The sequence below is a fragment of the Lygodium microphyllum genome, chromosome 6 (genome assembly GCF_053477565.2).
Source record: "Lygodium microphyllum isolate KBCC chromosome 6, Lygodium_microphyllum_v1.1.10, whole genome shotgun sequence".
Classification (NCBI taxonomy): domain Eukaryota; kingdom Viridiplantae; phylum Streptophyta; class Polypodiopsida; order Schizaeales; family Lygodiaceae; genus Lygodium; species Lygodium microphyllum.
The window spans coordinates 35,182,626-35,202,644 of NC_141140.1; positions in this window are offsets into that span (position 1 = coordinate 35,182,626).

A 20,019-nucleotide genomic window follows, 5' to 3' on the forward strand; every position below is an offset into this window, starting at 1 on the left:
ATAGAATTTTCTGCAATGGGATCTTTGTGATAGTCATGTAGGACTGTGACAAAAAATACTGCATGTCCCTTAGTACCAAGGTCTGACATGGATAGAGCATAGTTCAAGGGTCTTGATCTGCCACATCAATAGCATCTTGATCATACTAAACATAATCCCGAGCATTATTTCATACCCATCAGCTCTGCCATTAATGCATAAGTACATTCACTGCCATACATCTCCTTTGACTGCATGTACTTCAAGTGTCATACATGCATACCCATCAGCTCTGCCATTAATGCATAAGTACATTCACTACCATACATCTCCTTTGACTGCATGTACTTCAAGTGTCATACATGGATGCCATTAGCATTGTGGGGTATCCAAGAAGGATCATTGGGGCATGGGAGTGGAGCTCATGGAAGCACTTGCACCTGCATACAAGTATTGGGCTCCGGATCACCAGGAGGTGGGCAAAGTTCCCCTCGGGCTGGGTTATGCACCCCTTCACGGTCTTAAGTGGTAAGGGAGGGTCACCTCTCTTTTATCTTACCATCTCGCCTTGCATCAGCCTTTTTCCTCAGTCGGAGTATATATACAAAACATTTTTAATGAGGAATCATCATGAGATGCATTGGAAAGAAGACATTGGGCCTTTTCATGAGATGCAAGGAATGATAGAGGTTGGGGTAGGGTTTACCTTGGCAGTCCAGTGACTCACTGGCTACTACTTACTCAATTTACAATGCCTATTATTCATCCAAGATCACAAGACAAGATAGGGGTTAATGTCAGCCATTGCAATGAATTTCAGGAAGAGGTATGATGCTTGTATGCAACCTTGAATCTCTCCAACAATGGATTAAGCTCAAAAAGTGGCTAAATTGAGAGATTAAGATCAGAATGGCATACCTCTTTAATGCTTGAGAAGACCGTTGAAGTATGAATCATCATGATGTCGCTTGCTCCATTGATCAAGTCTGGTTGTTGGTTAGGCATCCGTGGAAGAGTACTTCGGCATTTGAATGCTCCTGCTAATGAAGAAGGCTCATGTGCTTGTCCCCGAGCTTGAGCTTCAAAGATGGGAAGCTTCAAGTGAAGCTTTCATGGCTGCCCGCAAAGCTCCCATGCATGCTGAACTCAATGTCTTCATTTGGGCAAGAGAATTCATTCACAGACTGAAGGGCTTGTGGGGTATGAGCTCTCAAGGTCAGGGATGGCTTCAGCTTAAAGAATCCATGGCTTCCACCAACTGTTTCAAACAGTCCAATTGCTGTCCACCTTGGGGCTGAATCCCAAGAGTGAGAGTGCCAAAGGAGATAGACCAACGTGCTGAGTCAGTGCCTTGGGGTGGTAGGGAGGGAAGGGCAGCAAGAGAAGAAGGTCAGGAGGGCTGGGGAAGGGCAGACAGAGTAGGGAACAACAGTGCAAAATACACCGCAATTTGCGGGCTGTTCCCTGGGCTCTCTACCTGGCTGTGCCCCTCCACAAGGGTGCTTCCCTTGGTCAGGGGCAAGTGGGAAAGGCTCATGGACCCTCAAATGGGGACTCCTATGGCTGCTCCAGGGGAAAAGAAGAGTTCTTCACTATTGTGTGGCTATGGCACCTTGCCTAGGAGGAGAGAGAAAGGGGCTAGAGCAAAAAATAACTCAGGTTTTGCTCTCTTCCAACTCTTGGGACCCTAAACTTGGCCTGGAACCCTTAAAGTTTGCATGAAAAGAAGTGACGAACTACTATTTTAACCGTTTTACCTCCAAATATGTCTGAGTCTCCAGCCAGAGCTCCTGCTTGCTCCAAAAAGCTGAAGTTAATTGCAGTCCTTCTTGCTGTACATGTACCTTTAAGCTGAGTAACTAGGTTTTTTGGGATTTGAAAAGGAAGAAAGGGGAAAGAAGAAAAGGACCAAAGGCCTAAGCTCTGATACCACTTGTAATGAAAGAAGCTGAGAAGAGAGAGAAGAAGAGCAAGAAGAGAATGAAGAAGACTAGAAGAAGAGAGAGAAAGAAAGAAGGGTGGAGAGAAGGGAGGAGGAAGCCATGGAAGCTGGAGATGAAGGTGAAGAGTATGATCTTGATAATAACTGGTTGCCCTAATTTGGGGCTCTTACTCCTTAAATACCCCGTTCAATGTGACGGGGTGTCTAAACCCTAGTCGGTGTATATTCCACTTGTTACACATTGAAATAAACTTTTGAAGGAGTAAGGAGAAGAAATTCTCAAATTAACAAAGCAAAAACAAGAAGCATTATTACACTAGATGGGGCGTGAAATGAACAAAAATAGAGCTATGTTTACCATAGGATTGAGCAACTAGCTTGAGGCCATGCATTTGTATAATATAGGAGCCATTTGCAATGAGTTTCCTAACATTTAATGCAAGGAAAACAAGTCCAAAAGTGCATCTATTTATGACTTCTTAACTAGGAGTGGAGAGGGCATGTGTGTGTGTACATGCATGTATACATGTGTATATGTGTGTACTTGGGATAGATGGCTCCTAAACACCCTCATATGGTCAATTCCAACTTTAACAAATTTATAATTGTTTTTATAAGCTAGATCTTAAATACCTAGAGCAATGCTCAAATTTTTTATATTCCCTATAGAGAGAATTTTGAGGGAATGTAGGCAATTCTTCATACGTACATATAATTCCCTACCATTAGAAGTGGGGAATGACATTCTTACATTCTCTTATGTAGCGAATTTCGAGAGAACATAGGAATTCACTACAATGATTTATAATTCCCTACTATTAGAACTAGGCAATCAATTTATCATATTCTCTTATATAGGGAATTTTTAAAGAATGTAGGAAATTCTCTCTTTTGATGTGTAATTCCCTACTAGTAGATGTGGGAAATTTGGTTCCCTAGTTATATGTAGGAAATACATAGATACATATATAGGAAATATCAATGAATTTTCTACATTTAATAAAATTCCTACATAGGGAATGATTAAAAGTTCCTTGTGTAGGAGATTACATTGATATTTTCTTGTCTCCACACTTCAATTTGGTGAAAGAGAGTCCATTTAGCAATAAAAGTGGCATTATTTTTTCAAGTCTGGAGATATTAGATGATGAAATATGCCACATATACATTGTCAAAAAAAATTATTAGTAAGGAGGCATTCCTAGATGTACAACTCTAATGCCACTTTGATGTAATCCTCATAAAATATTATAAAGACTTTCATTCAAATAAGATTCTTCCCAATACATTTGATTAGATCTGATGCAGTTGATCTTCTTTGGCAAATTTGGGAGCATGTTTGGGCAAGAGCACACATGATTTGATGGACATGCTATACAATATAGGGATATTGAAAAGGCTTTCATATTTTGAATGCAAGGAGAATAGTTTAAAATTTACAAGTTCCCATAAGAAACAAAAACATGTATGGAGATAGTTGAATCTGAAAGAGACTTTGGAAGAAGCAAATTTAAGTGATTACAATTTTTTTTGAAGTGATAAGAAGATCATTGCTTTCTCAAAAAGGGGATTACGAAGTGCTCACCACATTTGTGAGCATTTACAAATGAACCCAAAAAAGGGTAAAGAGGATAAGCAATGTTGGTTGGATCCTTGGTCCAAAGGTTTTTTTAATACTTATGTTAGTTCAAATTTCCAAGATTCTACTATAAATGAGGAATTTTAAAGTCTTACAAATAATGGAGTGGATTCAAAGGAGAATGTACCTACAACTAAAATAAGACATATAGTAGATTCTTTGTTAGATGAAAAGGACAAAGTAAATCTAATAGTGGAGCTTAGCAATAATAGTTTTCTTTTTAAGTCAACATTGGTAAGTCAACTTAATGGTAATCCCACATTGGCCAAAGATAGGCTTACAAGGGTGCGACAAGGAGTATACTATAGCACGAAGGAGAAACATCATACTCAAAAAAATGACAATCTATTTGGCATTGGTTCAAATTGTATTATGTTTTTCCAAGAAGAGAATACCAATGGAAATATCACAATGCCATTGACAAGATCTTTAAAAAGTATCAGAAAAAACAAAAGCCAAAGTGGTTGGTACTTGGTATGAGTTCATAAGATGAGAAGAAAAGTTGGTGGTGCCTACATGGAATACAAGAGCGAGTTTAGCCTCCTAGATCGGCCTAGGAGTGGAGGTTTAACTTGGATGGTATCAATAGTCCAAGGAAACACTGTAATATTTCCGTTGAAAAATATCACTAACCCGCGTGAGACTCATGCAAGGAAATTTTAGAATCAAAGATACGAACGGTGCGATCTTTCTATTGTACATAACATGACCCTCCACTGGCAAAAAATAAAAATAAAAATCGAGACAAAGGTTTAATAATAAAACTGCATATCTTCATGAGAACCTCCCCTTGGGAGGAGGTCAAGAGGATAAGGTTAGGTTTATGCAAAATTTTTTATATTCTTCTTTTCCCCCCAGCCGAAGGCCATGCTGGAGGGGAGGGAGTGAAGCACGGATGTGTAAGCTCGCTTGTTGGAGGTCGTAGAAGGGAGAATGGCCATGCAACTGGCCGCATGGGGAAGAGAGGTCTCCTCTCTCTATCCTATATAAACCCCTGTGGAGGAAGGAAAGTAGGGAGGGCTGAAGGAGAGAGTCATGTGCTGATTGTGACAGACCATGAGAGAGGAGAGCTACGAACTACCGTGAAGGGGGAGGAATTCTGCAGAAGAGCCGCCAGCTATTGCGTTAGCTGCCACCGCCTGAATTTGAGCACGCCGCCAGCGCCGTCTCAAATTGCTGCCGCCTGAAGATCGTGGCCTCCATCGAGCTCCTATCCACGCCACGTATTGCCGTAACTGAAGCCTTAGAAGCTTCTTAGAAGGTTCTAATGGGGGAAGTCTCTAAGCCCCTTTTCTATTGCCCTTCTCCACGCGGTATCTTATACCCCCAGGAATTAGACTTTTCCCCCTTTTGCTTCCCCTATAAAGCCCACCTTAGCCCGGGTTTTTTTTTAAAAACTCGTTCTTGTGGATTCACACTAGCCAATATTAAAACCCCTTTTTCATTGGCCCTACAAAGTTGTTTTTACAAACCCGGGGATTTAAGCCATTTCCCCCCTTGCATTCCACAAAACTATTTTACCCCTTCCATGGATTCCCACACTAGACGGTTTTAAGCCCCTTTTTCCATTGAATCTTCGTAATTCCACTTTATCCCTCGGCTTTCTTTTAAAGCCCTTCTTGTGGACTCACATAAAGCCATATTAGCCGGGTTTTAACCCCTTTCCCATTTCAACTCCCACAAGCCATTTTACCCTGGGGTTTTTCTTAAGGCCCTTTCCGTGAAGATCAATTGTAGTCTCGGAACTTCTACGAAAAGAAGGGGAGTTCATAAGTTCCCATTTCCAAATCCCAAATTACGCAAAAAGGTGTATTGGTCAAGGAAGCCCTATTTCAAAAGGGAATTGCGCATGCGAGAGAGACGGGCCAAGATCATAAGTCTGCGGCCAAGGCAAGAAGGTTGAATATGCGATGGACCCTAAAAAGGCACAAGGTGCAACCATAGGAGGATCATCTCCTAACATCCATGTGGACATTTCACCGAATCCACAAGTCTAGATTTTCTTCCTATTTTTGATTTAAGTCGGAATATCGTAATTATGCATAGTTAATTCAAGAAAGTAAGAGGCACTTTTACTATTGAAAAACATTGGCTATCTTAGGGAAAATAACTCACAATCGAGGAATCGGTCATTAGTATTTCAAAGGAACAAATGAAAGAAGGATATAAGACGTCTATGCATTCTTAGCAAATTGTTTATATGCATTGCAAAGTAACGAATTTAGATCAACTAATGATCATCTTTACAAAGTCAAAATTATTGTTGTATACTTCAATTATGCATGGAAAGATAAAAATTGCATGTCGCATTATTAGACATCTTTTCTTCGAAATGATTCTTTAAGGTTGTTAATAACCGTAGGAATTTGCAAGGCATGGAAATGATTCTAGGGCTGTATGAAGTAGATTAATCTCTAGGAAATTGACATAAATCTCAATCAATTACGTAAGTAGTTACGAAAGTTTGTGTAAATTCAGCATACAAATAATTCATTCGAAAATGAAATTAGAAAAAAACTGCATGGTTCGTTTTAAACATAAAACCCTAAAGCTTAGTAGCATGAATCTTGAATGCATGTTCTAGAAGGATCAATAGAAATTCTGCTGTAACTTAGCCTATGCTTTGATCTTAACCAGAAAAGTTAGGGTTTGTAAATCGAATCATACGTAGGCAATGAATCATGTGATTATGAGAATGGTATTCGTAAATATCTTCAAGAATAGACAAGTAAAGTGGTTTACCCTAAACACCTAAAAACCACGAAGGATCACTTAAGAATGGTTAATTCGATGCAACATACCCCAAGTGCTAACTGAGATTTAGCATGTTGAGGGTGTGACCTAGTCGCTCTTATTGCCAAGTTGAAACTCCCATACCCTAAAGACCTGCCCACATTCACGGAATGTAGGGACAATAGGACATACTTACGAGAAAATGATCTAGGGTTTTTACCCTAAGGTTTGCTCACTAAAAGGATGAAATTCGGGTTAAATTGGAACCCTAGGAACGACAATGTTCACCTAGTGCAATCAGGAATGGATTGGATATGAAGACACCCTAACCCTATTTCCTATCTAATCATGATTCCATGATTAGAAGATGCCATTGGATGGGTAAAATAGTCCCATGGATTAGGTGCGACACTTGTGCAACAAGTTGTAGAGTCGCATGATCTTGTGATTTGATCAAAAGGGAATGCCCAATTCCTCGGAATGAGATTGGCAGATTCTTACGCAAGTTTATCTTGCAAGAGGAGAAATAATCGCCGTGATATAGTACCTTTCTTGGGTAAAGTAACCAAGATACGAGGATTAGATATTTGCTTGGAAGCAAAAGACCAATTAGTAAAATTGGAATAACATATTTAGTGTTAATAGAACTTAAGGTATTGGTTAAGTTGGGTTAGTAGGGTATGGTCCTAACCCAAGGATATAGGGTTAACAAACAAACCCTTGGGGATCTTGCCAAGTCGCAATTGATCCTGGATCGAGTGCTGGATGCATCCGGAGAGAAAGATTCACTCCTTAGCAATTGGCCAAATAAACGACCACTGGAATTGATTGTGCTTGTAACAGTTTAGAAAGCACTGTTTGCATTGTTTGCTCAAGGAATTAAAGGATGAAAAGATATCTAATGCTTCAGGTTGAAGGCCTGAAGGGAGAGGCAGCTTCAGTTACCCCTGACTGCCTGCCTGACCCTAACCAAGGGGGTTGTTGACCGCGCCGGGAACGTGCACCAAACCCGCCGCGAGAGGTCTCTCCATTGAGTTCTACTTGGAGTAGGAGGACGCTTGGGTGCTAGGGGGGGCTCTGGCCGTAAATCCCTCGCCTTTCGGGTCCTGCACAAGAGGCTAACGTGACTCGGGATTGGATCTCGAGGCCCGCATACTAGTTTACGGGCGGAAGCTTGGAATAGTGATCCCTGTGGATTACTGGATAGCCTTCGGGCAGATTATGGACAAGCCTACGGGCGGAACTCCTTGTATTTCAAAGATAAAATGATGAAATGATAATAAAGAATTTGTTTGATATTGTTTTTCTATGTCACGTGATAAGATTACGTGAAGGAACTAGTTCTTAACGGATTAATGAAAGAAGTTGATTGTTACATGTCAAAACTAACGTCTTAGATAATTACATAACTAAAACAAACCGAGGAAAGTGCAGAGGATAGGCCATAGGTCCATCCTACGGTTGGGTGGTCCCGGTTAGCCGGGAACTTTTCTCAAAAATCTTGAAGAACAGCGGGATGATCATCATCATCAAAACGAATAACAGAAGCAATGACCTAGAGTTATGTCTTAACCGATTTACGCTGTTTTAGGGGAACGGAATGGGACTATGCCTTATGGTAGAGAGGTTGAGCTTTGCATCCCCCTCGTTTCCCATTCTCCTTGAACCAAGTGCAATGTAAATCCGCTTCGGATCTGGCGTTTCTGCGTAAAGTAGTATGCTTGGGTCCGACGCTAGTTATTGTTAGATAATGACCAATCAGGATAACCTTGATTCAGGTCGATCCTAAGTGGGAACGGCCAGGATACTTCCACTACGTGGCAGACGCGGGAAGACCTAGATCGCAAATCCTGTAACATTCCATGGGAATGCCAGGCGGAGCTTTCTAGACATCCTTTCCGATGGACTGCTAAGACATGTCCTGGATGATTCTAGTGGACACGTTACAAACACAAATTTTTACGTTGATTTGACAAACCTTGATATGAGAGATATTGAAATTGTCATTACCTTTGCAAACCTCATGTTTAATTATGATGACAATAACAAATATGAGCTTGATGAAAATGATTGAAAAATCTTCAATGAATTTGTGAAGGACCATTGAGGATAGGTAAAATAATGTAAATTTTTCTCTCTTTTAGTATTATCTGCTATGTAAATTGAGTGAAAGAAAAAATCTCATAGAGTGACTTATTGATAAAAACTCAAAATCTACCTTTGGATGTCATATATTACAATGATATTTTGATATTCGCTAGAACAACCAAGATATTTTTATAAACCCTTGAGAGTTTCTTTGCGATCAGATCTACATAATAGTATCTTGTATCTATTACATAAGGATCTACCAAAATCTTTACTTTAAAAAATAAATTCACAATAAGGGATTTATAAATATTGCTAAAAAGTCACATAAGGGTCAATAAAATTTTACAAAATAGGTTACATAGGTGTATATAAAACATACCTTTAACACAGGTGATACTTAGGTTTATACACAATCACTTACCTAAGAAAACTTCTTAAGCATTTCTCATATCAAGAAGCATTAATATACTTTATCTCGTATACTAACTTCCTCAAGTCCATCAACATCTTCAACATGTATCAAAGTTATATAAGGAATCATATCATCCTCAACATTTCTTAACACTTCCTTATGTGTTGTAGGACTATACAACACAATATCATTACATCACATTTAGTGTTTCACATGCAATTTCATAGCACACAATGAATGCCACCTTTGAGGGATTACTAAAGTCCGAAGATGTACAACTTCCAACACTCTCACTTCTCTCTACCACTGTGCAAACACTTTAGTAATTTCACCTCTAAGAACAACTTATGGGAACAATCATAAATAATCTAATATATCCACAAATGTAGATTTGGAAGTTGTAGAATAAAAAAAGCACGTGCATTAAACCAAATCTAAGTTTAGTTGATTAGATGACCTTATCAATACAACACTAAGGTATATGTGTTGTCATCGCTACATAGGCAACCGCATTAAATTTGGCATGTTTAACAATAATCACTTCAAATATTAGAGGCAAGTCATCTTCACTGACATGGTCTCTTTTGCAAGTTGGTTGTAAAAGATTTGGTTGGATTATTATGCTAGTCTACCAAATAATGTTAGAGCATCTTCTACTATGAATAACTAGATTTGAAATTTACAAAAAGATTTTAGAACCATTCAAATTTTATCTAAACTTTGAGGCAGTCATTAGCACACAAAGCATTTCACACATTTTATAAAGCAATTTGTGTAGGGAGAGGATGGGAGGATATACACATGGAAGAGAGAGAGAGAGAGAGAGAGAGAGAGAGAGAGAGAGAGAGAGAGAGAGAGAGAGAGAGAGAGAGAGAGAGAGAGAGAGAGAGAGAGAGAGAGAGAGTGTGTGTGTGTGTGTGTGTGTGTGTGTGTGTGTGTGTGTGTGTGTGTGTGCACATGCACTCATATTTGAGAGAGAAAGAAGGGTATGAAAAAATGTATGTTTCAATCTCATTTTAATTAGGGAGAAAAAAGGTTGTAGCTATGAATAATGAAAAGGGGCATTACGGCCAAAACATGCATAGGTCAATTGATTGTGCAAGTTACAAAAGTGGCCATTGACCTATGTGTGTCTTTTGACTCTAAAATTTAACCCCACAAAACAAGGAACCTTAGCCAATGGATTTACTCTATTGGCTTTACAAACATGGAAGTTTGTTGAGAATCAAATTGTCTCTCTCTCCTCTAATTTTGGTTTCTTTCTCATCTACGTAGCACATCAAGCTTCGCGTCTACTATCAACTCTACCTACATGTGGCTACTGCACTCCATGTTGAATTGCATTCTCAGCTGAAGTCATGAACTTATGAGTGGCGCAACTCTTAGGGGCCATTTCATACACATGTTAAATCAACTTGTGGAGATGTTGAAGAGCATGTGGGTACCATTCAACTACACAACTTTAATGCTCATGCTACTAAATATCTCCATACCCCATGCTTTTTTTGGATGCCCTACTGTCCCTTGCATATATTCTTGACTCCCATCACATCTAAATACTTCTATTGTCTACAACACTGATAACTCCGTCATTATATAAGTGGAAGGCATTATTTGAGACCCCTTTTTGGTAAGAAAATCCTAGCTAGTTTTATGAACTAATAATACCCTTATGTAAAAAATACACATATGGAATATAAATAGTACTTATATGAATAAATTTCTATGTTTTAAAATATTTCCTTATGTGAATGTATATTTGTAAGACTATATTTTTTAATATTACATTCTCCTGAACTCACATGATGCATATTTTAATACCTAGTGATTTCCCTTGGCAAATCGTAGGGTCTGGATTGATAAAGGTGTTTGATTGACAACTTTTGGGATAGGCAACAAGCACAATCACATAATTCATTAGCCAAGCAAGATTGATTGTTGTTAGGGTTCGGATGGAGAAAGGTATCCAACCAAAACCCTTTTGGAGCATAGAACTAAGCACAATCACATAAGTCATTAGTCAAGTAAGATGGATTGTTATGCTAGAAAATGGGTATATGTAATGGGCTATCTACTTGACGTGGAAAAAGAAACAAAAATAGCACATCTCTAATTCACTAATTGTATGTCGAACAAAAGTTGTTGGGATACTTCCTATTAGGAGAAATTTATGTGATTCCTCGAGAAATTTGGAACTAGATGCAATGGCTTTATCTATGGAATATCTAGATTTATAGGAATACGTGCCAATTTGATAACATCAAAGAGTATCCATGTTGGATGTGGTTGTAGTAGGTCTCTCAAGAGGAGGACTTCCACTTCAACAACATGAAAAGTGGATTAAAGAATGATAGTGTAAGGGAAAAGGGAAAAGTGAAGAAGCTAAACAACAAATGGATAGCACGAAGGCTAGCACAAAGGCCATACTAGAAGAGCTAAAAGCTAAAATTGATGTAGACCCCAACCCTCCATCATCTCTTAGACCTTTCAAAGAAAATGAGAAAATAATAATTGTAGTGGAAGACCTTTAAATTTCCTAAGATACTCACTAGCACATGAGGAATGTAGCAAAAGCCATTGTGCATCGAATATTAACCCATTACTATTTTCTCTATAAAGTGAGAATTTGGTGATCTCACCTTGTAAAGCATAAAATTCTCTCTCTCTCTCTCTCTATATACACACACACACACACACACACACACACACACACACACACTCTCTCTCTCTCTCTCTCTCTCTCTCTCTCTCTCTCTCTCTCTCTCTCTCTCTCTCTCTCTCTCTCTCTCTCTCTCTCTCTCTCTCTCTCTCTCTCTCTCTCTCTCTCTAATGTTTTTGATCAAAAAAATATATTGATAATAACCTAGGCCCCACACTACGATGACAAACATTCCTAGGTCCTCATATATCTATGACACCCATCGTGCTGTTTGAGTGCGGCATGAGCTAAAGGCAATGACACAATGTGACATGAGCCAAAGACAATATCTATGTGCAATGTGAGCCAATGGGAGAGAATTAAAATACTTGGGAAAAAATATAAAATAGCACAAAGCAAACGAATGTTACCATGAACTAGTACATGATCCAACTATAAGAAAGTTGATAGTAGTTATGTGTTGTGTATTTGACATGCATAAAACCCTCCCAAGGAGTTTGGGCACTAGTTAACACATTTCCTCTAATGGGCATTTGGATGCTAGTTGAAAAATGTATCATGTCATAGAATGTCTTTGTATTTATAATATGTCATCATCATGATGACATCATCAATCAAATTATTTTTATAAAACATACAATGAGCGCCACATAGAGAACGGTATGCCAAGACTAATTGTACGCTTATCACATGGCAAATCAAAAAAATAAAAAAATTTACCCATGAGCATGTAGCAACCCACAAATTATGGCATGCATGTCCACATGGAATAAGGTACATTTGATTTTTGCTTTGTTTGAGACATGGTAGATTGATGTTGTGTTGCGCATGTGGTCCTTGACATATACATATCACCCGCCTCATCTTTTTAAAGCACTTGCTATTCCTGGTCTACAATTCCCATCTAGTATTGAAGTAAACTATTCATGTTGCTATTATTGAAGCCCATCTACAATTGAAGTGTACTCAGGTACATGAAAGGCCCAACAACATGCATAATAAGGTCTTCCTCATCTGAAACCACCATTCTATGCACCATATGGTCAAGAATTTAGGCTCAATTGTCCACTATATTTCTTGCTTATATTCACATTACATGTGTTAGTTGGACCCCATGCCATGCCCAAGGGGGTTCTTTGGTCCACCATATTGCACATCTTGTTGTCATACGTTTTGCCTATATTCATGATGCATGTATTACTTGGACCCCTTGCTCTACAGATAGTGGTTCTCCTTGCTTTTTCCTACCCTTATGTGTGTTATGTGGTCTTAAAATTTCCAAGATTCATTGAATCCATTTTGTCAAGCCAATGCCTATTAGTTTCGCATTTTCTCCTTATATTTAATACTTGAGTTGAGGTAGGTGCTAGTAGTTCAAATAATGGCATGGATTCAAAAAACTACTAAGAAAGCGCTTAGGAAACAAGTTGGTAAATTATCAAAGGCCATAATTGAAGAAGAGTCTAACTCTAAAAGTAACCAATCCACCATAGGACCATGAGCTTGTAAGTCCTCAAAAGGGAGCAAATACCAATCACACCTTGGGAGAACCAATGAATGAGGGATGTATAGCTCAAGCCCAACTAGAAGTTGAGGGAGATTTAGCTCCCTATACATCACCTCAAGTCGAGGTCCAAAGTGAAAAAGTCGTGCACCATAAAAGAGTCATCCAAGAAGGAGCTAAAGTGCTAGATGCTAGAATATTCACTACAAAGATATGGAGGTATAGCGACGGCGCTTTGCGACGCAAAATAGCGACAATACTCAGATGAAAGAAATGTTGGTCGAAACTCGAGCGCGTTATTTTGCACGCATACACGAAAGAGAGCGAAAGGGAGAGTGAACATCTTGCATTTGAGAGGGAGAGGGAGAGAAAAAGAAAAAGAGAGAGAAGGAAAGCTTCTCACCGCCGCCGCCACTGTTTTCACAAAGAAGAGGAGGTACTATATGGAGGGCGAAGAGGAGCCGCCGTCACGAGCTGCCGAACCCTTATTTGAGCCTTTAGAGTGAGTCCATTATTCCTTCTTGCTTTGTTTTTGTGTTTTCTCTTTCTCTTTTACTTGTTTTTGTTAAAATTCATGTGTATTGAGAGAGAAAGAGAGGGAGAGGGAGAGGGAGGGAGAGAAAATGAGAGGGAGAGGAAGAGAGGGAAACATTAAACATAATAGGAAAAGAGAGAAAGAGAAGGAGAGGGAGAGGGAGGGAGAGGAAAGAGAGGCAAACATTAAACATAATAGGGAGAGGGAGAGGGAGAGGGAGGAAGAGGAAAGAGAGGGAAACATTAAACATAATAGGGAAAGAGAGAGGGAGAGGAAGAGAGAAAAAAATTAAACATAATAGGGAAAGAGAGAAAGAGAGTGAGAGGGTGAGGGAGGAAGAGGAAATGAGAGAGGGAGGGAGACGTTGTTTTCTTGTTTGTTGTTGTTGTTGTAGTAGTAGTTTTTTCTTTTCTTTTCTTGTTTATTGATGTTTAGTTTTCTTATTTTTTGTTGTTGTAGTAGTAGTAGTAGTGGTAGCTTTTTCTTCTTTTCTTGTTTATTATTATTGTAGTAGTATTAGTTGTTGTTGTTGTTGTTTCTTCTTTTCTTGTTTATTATAGTGGTAGTGATAGTGGTAGTGGTAGTCATAGTCGTAGTCATAGTGGTAGCCGTAGTCGTAATCAGGGTCGTAGACATAGTCGTGGTCGTGATCGTGGTTGTAGTCATAGTTGTGGTTGTAGTTATAGTCGTCGTAGTTGTGGTTGTGGTAGTAATGGTGGTTTTCTTATTTTTTGTGGTTTTTGTTGTAGTAATAATAGTTTTTTTTTTTGTTTTCTTGTTTATTGTTGTCTAGTTTTCTTATTTGCTGTTGTTGTCGTAGTAGTGGCAGTAGTAGTAGTTTTTTCTTCTTTTCTTGTTTATTATTATTGTAGTAGTAGTAGTAGTTGTTGTTGTTGTTGTTGTTTTTCCTTCTTTTCTTGTTTATTATAGTGGTAGTGATAGTGGTAGTGGTAGTCATAGTCGTAGTCATAGTGGTAGCCGTAGTCGTAATCATGGTCGTAGACATAGTCGTGGTCGTGATCGTGGTCATAGTCATAGTCATGGTGTAGTCGTAGTCGTCGTAGTCATGGTTGTGGTAGTGATGGTGGTTTTCTTATTTTTTGTTGTTATTGTTGTAGTAATAATAGTTTTTTTTAGTTTTCTTTTTTATTGTTGCCTAGTTTTCTTATTTGGTGTTGTTGTCGTAGTAGTGGTAGTAGTAGTAGTTTTTTCTTCTTTTCTTGTTTATTATAGTGGTAGTGGTAGTGGTAGTGGTAGTGGTAGTGGTAGTGGTAGTAGTCCTAGTTATGGTCGTCATCGTCATTATCATCATAGTCATAGTCGTAGTTGTAGTCGTACTCATAGTCGTGGTCGTGGTCATGATCGTAGTTGTAGTCGCAGTCGTGGTCGTCGTTGTAGTCGTAGTTGTAGTCATGGTTGTAGTAGTAGTAGTAGTGGTTTTCTTATGTTATTGCTGTTGTTGTTATTGTTGTAGTAGTAGTAATAGTTTTTTTTGTTTTCTTTTTTATTGTTGTCTAGTTTTCTTATTTGTCGTTGTTTTTGTAGTAGTGGTAGTAATAGTAGTTTCTTTTCTTCTTTTCTTGTTTATAATAGTAGTAGTAGTAGTAGTAGTAGTAGTAGTAGTAGTAGTAGTTGTTGTTGTTGTTGTTGTTGTTGTTGTTGTTGTTGTTGTTGTTGTTGTTGTTGTTGTTGTTGTTGTTGTAGTAGAGAGAGAGATATGTTTTGTTAAAGAAAATGAGTGAGAGGGAGGACGAGAAAAAGGAAGAAGGAACGAGAGAGAGGGAATAAATATACAACATAGTAAAGAAAAAGAAAGAGAGAGAGAGATGGAAGGAGAGGAGATAATGAATGGATAAAAAACAAAGAGAGTGGTGGTGAGGTCCAGTGAGGTCCGGTGCAATACCATGAGATGGGAAACACTCCAACATACGTTAATTTGTGGGTGGGTGGGTGGAGACTTTACATACGTTAATTTTTGTTGAGTTACAAGAGAAGAAATCCCTTCTCAAACAATTTAAGAAAGGAAAAAAGAATGATAACAAAAACAAATTGTTTGTCGTAACATAGAAAAAATGGAAAACTATGAAGGTCTTTATGTTTAAGATCCGGAGGCGTATCTTAATTAGCGTGTCCCATGTCCTTGCTCTCAATGTAAGGTCTATAGAACACATACGACGCTTCGGTGAGTTTCAATCTGAGATCATTGATCAGGCTATCTTGGATTTTTGCCAAACGGTAAGAAAAGTTAATATCAATCATTCATTATTAATGCAAGCTAATTAAATACCATATACAAAAAGATTGGGTGTGGTTGATAAATTTTCTATCCGGGGAGGTGACATCTCGTCCCAAGGAAGAGTACACCCTTTGCGGCCAATTAGAAGAGTTGGTGGGTGTGCGATGGATGGAGTGCCTGAGCCAATCCACCACTTGGAAGGTACTACCCAATCTATACCATCAATACCAGAGGAGACAGACAGCCTTCGAGACTTACCTACAATCTTAGAGCCTGGGGGGATGGAGGCAATAATTGATGCATTGATTCACATAGATGTCGAGACTTCTGATTTGCTTAGAGAGGAAGCATCCATACCATTATATGATGGGTGTCGAGTATCTCACCTGAAGACACTACTTGCACTCCTAAGTGTGCAAGCAAAATATGAGTGGAGCGATGTGAGTGTGATCGAGTTGATTAGATACCTTGTACGTACGCTTTGTTGATTTCTTCTCGGCACTATCAATAAAAAAATTTGTGCTTTTTTCAAGGTGTTTTATGATCTTTTTCAGATTCTTGAAGTATCATATATTACCACTTGCAAATAACATGCTTGAGTCTCGTGAGACAATGCATGACATGTTTTACAAAAGCTTGACATGGACTACAGCAACATCCATGCATGTATCAATGATTGCATATTGTTTCGAGGACAATACGAGACTATGGAGACATGTCCAAAGTGTGGTTCTCACATGTATCGACAAGACTTGCAAGGGCAAACCATCCCTTAAAAAGTTCTTAGACACTTTCCGCTTATACCCCGCATAAACTACATGTTTCGTACGTCCGGTATGGCCAGCTTGATAACATGACATGCGTAGAATAGGTCCACAGATGGAGTTCAACGAATATCAGCAGATTCACATACATGGAGTCACATTAACTCTACCTTCCTAGGCTTTGCCCGAGAGCCAAGGAATCTTCGGCTCAGTCTTGTAATGGATGGCGTGAACCCATTTGGTCTACACTCAACTTCTTACAATGTGTGGCCTATAGTCCTTGTCAACTACAATATCCCTCCATGGATTTCTACAAAGAAAGGACATCTTATCCTTAGCTTACTCATCCTCGGTTGCTACAAAGTCAAAAATATGGACGTGTATATTCGTCCATTACTCAATGAGATTAAGATTTTGTGGGAGGACGGGGCCAATGTACAAGATATGAGCAAGTGCGATAGTCGACGGTCCGCCAATATTTGAGCCATTCTCATGTGGACTATGCATGACTTTTCGAGATTCGGAGAGTGCTCAGGTAAATAGGCCTCCGTTCTCATTGGTAATCTCTATTATAGCTTGTTCAAATTTGTATTCACTGGATAGAGGTGTTCGGACAGGTTTGGTTACCTTAGGTTATCATGCATGCCCATTGTACACGCCAGAGTTAGACTATCGAAGGTCACGAACCATGAAGAAGATGGTATATCAAGGACATGCCGCTTTCTTGCCAGAGGGTCATGAACTCATGGAAGGTTTTCTTGGATGACCTCCAATATGTACGAATGCCCAAAGCTGGTACGAGCTGAAAATGATCCACGCGGAGTCACATCCAAACAGAATGCAACGGTTCTCAATTTTCTACAAGTTTCCATATTGAACCCACTTACAAATCAACCACTTGTTGGATCCCATGCATATTTTCAAGAACATGGACAGGTTGCTATGGAACCATATCACAGGAAAGAGAGACACTATAGGGGCACAAATGGATTTGAAGGAGGTAGGCAAGATGGAGGCGCTTTGGCCATAGTCAAGTAATGATGGTCGTGTGTAGCTACCTTGCGCTCCTTGGGTTTTGTCCACTAAAGAAGAGCGCATTCTGAAGCAAATAGTCGAGTCTATCCGCACTCCGATGGGTATGATGCGTTCTCTAAGGTCTGCGTTTTCTAAAGACGACCAATTATCAAGGCTAAAATCCCATGATTGGCATAAGATATGTCAGGTTTATACTATGAATGGATTGTAAGTGGCCTACGCATTTTGCTATTTGGAGTGTAGTCATTATTCATAATGTTTCTCATTTGTGATAGTTTCTACTACCGATCACGATCGCAGGATGCCTTACTCTAGAAATATGCGGGGCAATTTACAGGTTGTCGACTTTAGTGCAATGGATCTCATAGAAGGAGATTAAGACGTCCTCTATTGAATCCGTGAGGCGGGGAGCAATGGAGATGGTCTGTCTCTTTGAGAAATACCTGCCTACTAGCATACTCACGATACAAATCCACCTTCTTGTGCATTTTGTAGATGAAGTGGAGATTCCTAGAGCTGTCCATACATAATGGATGTTCTTCTTGGAGCGCTTCATGAAAACCTTGAAAGGCTTTGTGCGATAACAAGCTCGGCCAGAAGGTAGCATGGCTGAAGGTTGATTGGTGTCTGAGGTGCTAGTGCATATTTCACAATGGCTACCAACGGTGGATATAGACAACAATATGCTATCGTTGATGAAGGACAATGATAGACTGATCAGAGATATGGTGGTTGGAAATGGGGTAGAAAAAAGAATGGATGCTGCAATGGAGGAAAAAGCGAATCGCTTTTGTATGTTGCACCATGCCTCTATGGAGACGTGGCTCGCTAGGTACCACCAAGCTAGGCAAGATTGAGAGGAAGCGCGATCTAAAATTCGACGTAGTACGCGCCATTGACCGATTCGATATCCTAAGGGCATGGAGGAGATACTGTGGTTTATATCAATACGATGGTTGCATGGAGCTTTGACCGCAGCGTCTCACGAAGCGGCGGAGGTCTCAACCAAGGAGTGGGAATTCTCGAGGGGATCTAGTCCAAAGATGATGAGGTGTTTAGGGTTTGTTGTATCTGTATTTTATATGCAACAACTAATTGAGTGTTTTAATGTACAGTACAAAATATATAGTACAGCGTGGTTGCACGGACGGCATTTCTGCATGGAGCATATTGACAAAATCCGCTCCACAATAGACTATGGTATCATGACAAGGTTCAAGCAAGAGAGCCGATGATGAGCAATGGATCCAAACACAGTTCTAGATGATATGGATTATTTTGGGAATTTGCAAAGTATTGTTACGATGGATCCCCATAGCTTCTCCATGATACTATTCGATGTGCAGTGGTTCAAAGTGGTACTTGAAGGAGCTGGAGCAACAGTTCAACGAGGTCCATCTAGATTTCTCGAAATAGATTTTGAAAAAAAAATAGACGGATTTGCGCGACACCTTTGTGTTGCCAGTCCATTGTGAACAAGTGCATGAACTCATTTGTTTGTTAATTATATTACAACATGGTACATGTCACAATAGTTAAATCTCTCTTGTACGTGTTTGTGAATAGGTAATCTTCTATCCAAACCTCTGACAACCTCAATGGTGGTATGTTATACATTCAACTCCCCGAAGTACGAGAATATATGATCAAAGTGATGTTCCAAGCATAGATGAGAAAAATACCCAAATAGAGGGGTCGATATTGCAAGGGGTGGAGGCCATCGAAAGCTTAGAGCATGTAGAGGAGCTAGCATTGGGTAACAATGATGGAAATACAGGAGTCAAGAATTCTTTGAGAACGAAGTGGACTCATCATTTTGCGGTAACATGTCTATCAACCTTCCAGTTTATGTCGAGTTGTGTCAGGAGATTGACATGGGACCATAAGATACTTCATACATGGAGCATCCACTTACTCAACTCGTTGACTAATCGCTTATAAGGGTACATAAGATATGAATTTTAAGTAAGATCTTTTTTTAAGATTTATATTACCGTGATTTGTATTATTTAAATTGATTATGCTAACATCATTTTTTGTCTGTGCAGGTAACCTTTGTGGATACTTAGATCATCAGGATGAATCGAGGGATGAGCGATGAGGAGTTGTAGGATATCTTCACGTGCATGTCTCCAAATCAGATGGTGAGATTCCGAGACATAGCAAACTAGGAGCTGCCTCGGACATCGTCAGGCCGCTTTATTAGATCTACTTTGGCGCGATCAGATGCTTCTGTTTCGAGCAAAGGAGGTTGACACTCCAGACTTGGGCCAGATGGGCAAACACACTAGTGCTCTCATGTGGAAGTAAAGGTGGAAGGAGCCAAAACTATTTTGAGACCTCTATGTTGGATGCCTCGTGAAGATGTAAGACCATGGCACAATTGCAGGTGGCGTTCTCTATCTACCACATTGCCTAGGCAGAAGTGTATCAAGTGAGTACACATTAGCTGCAACATCAGCTCCTTAGCTAGAATAGATAAAACATCAA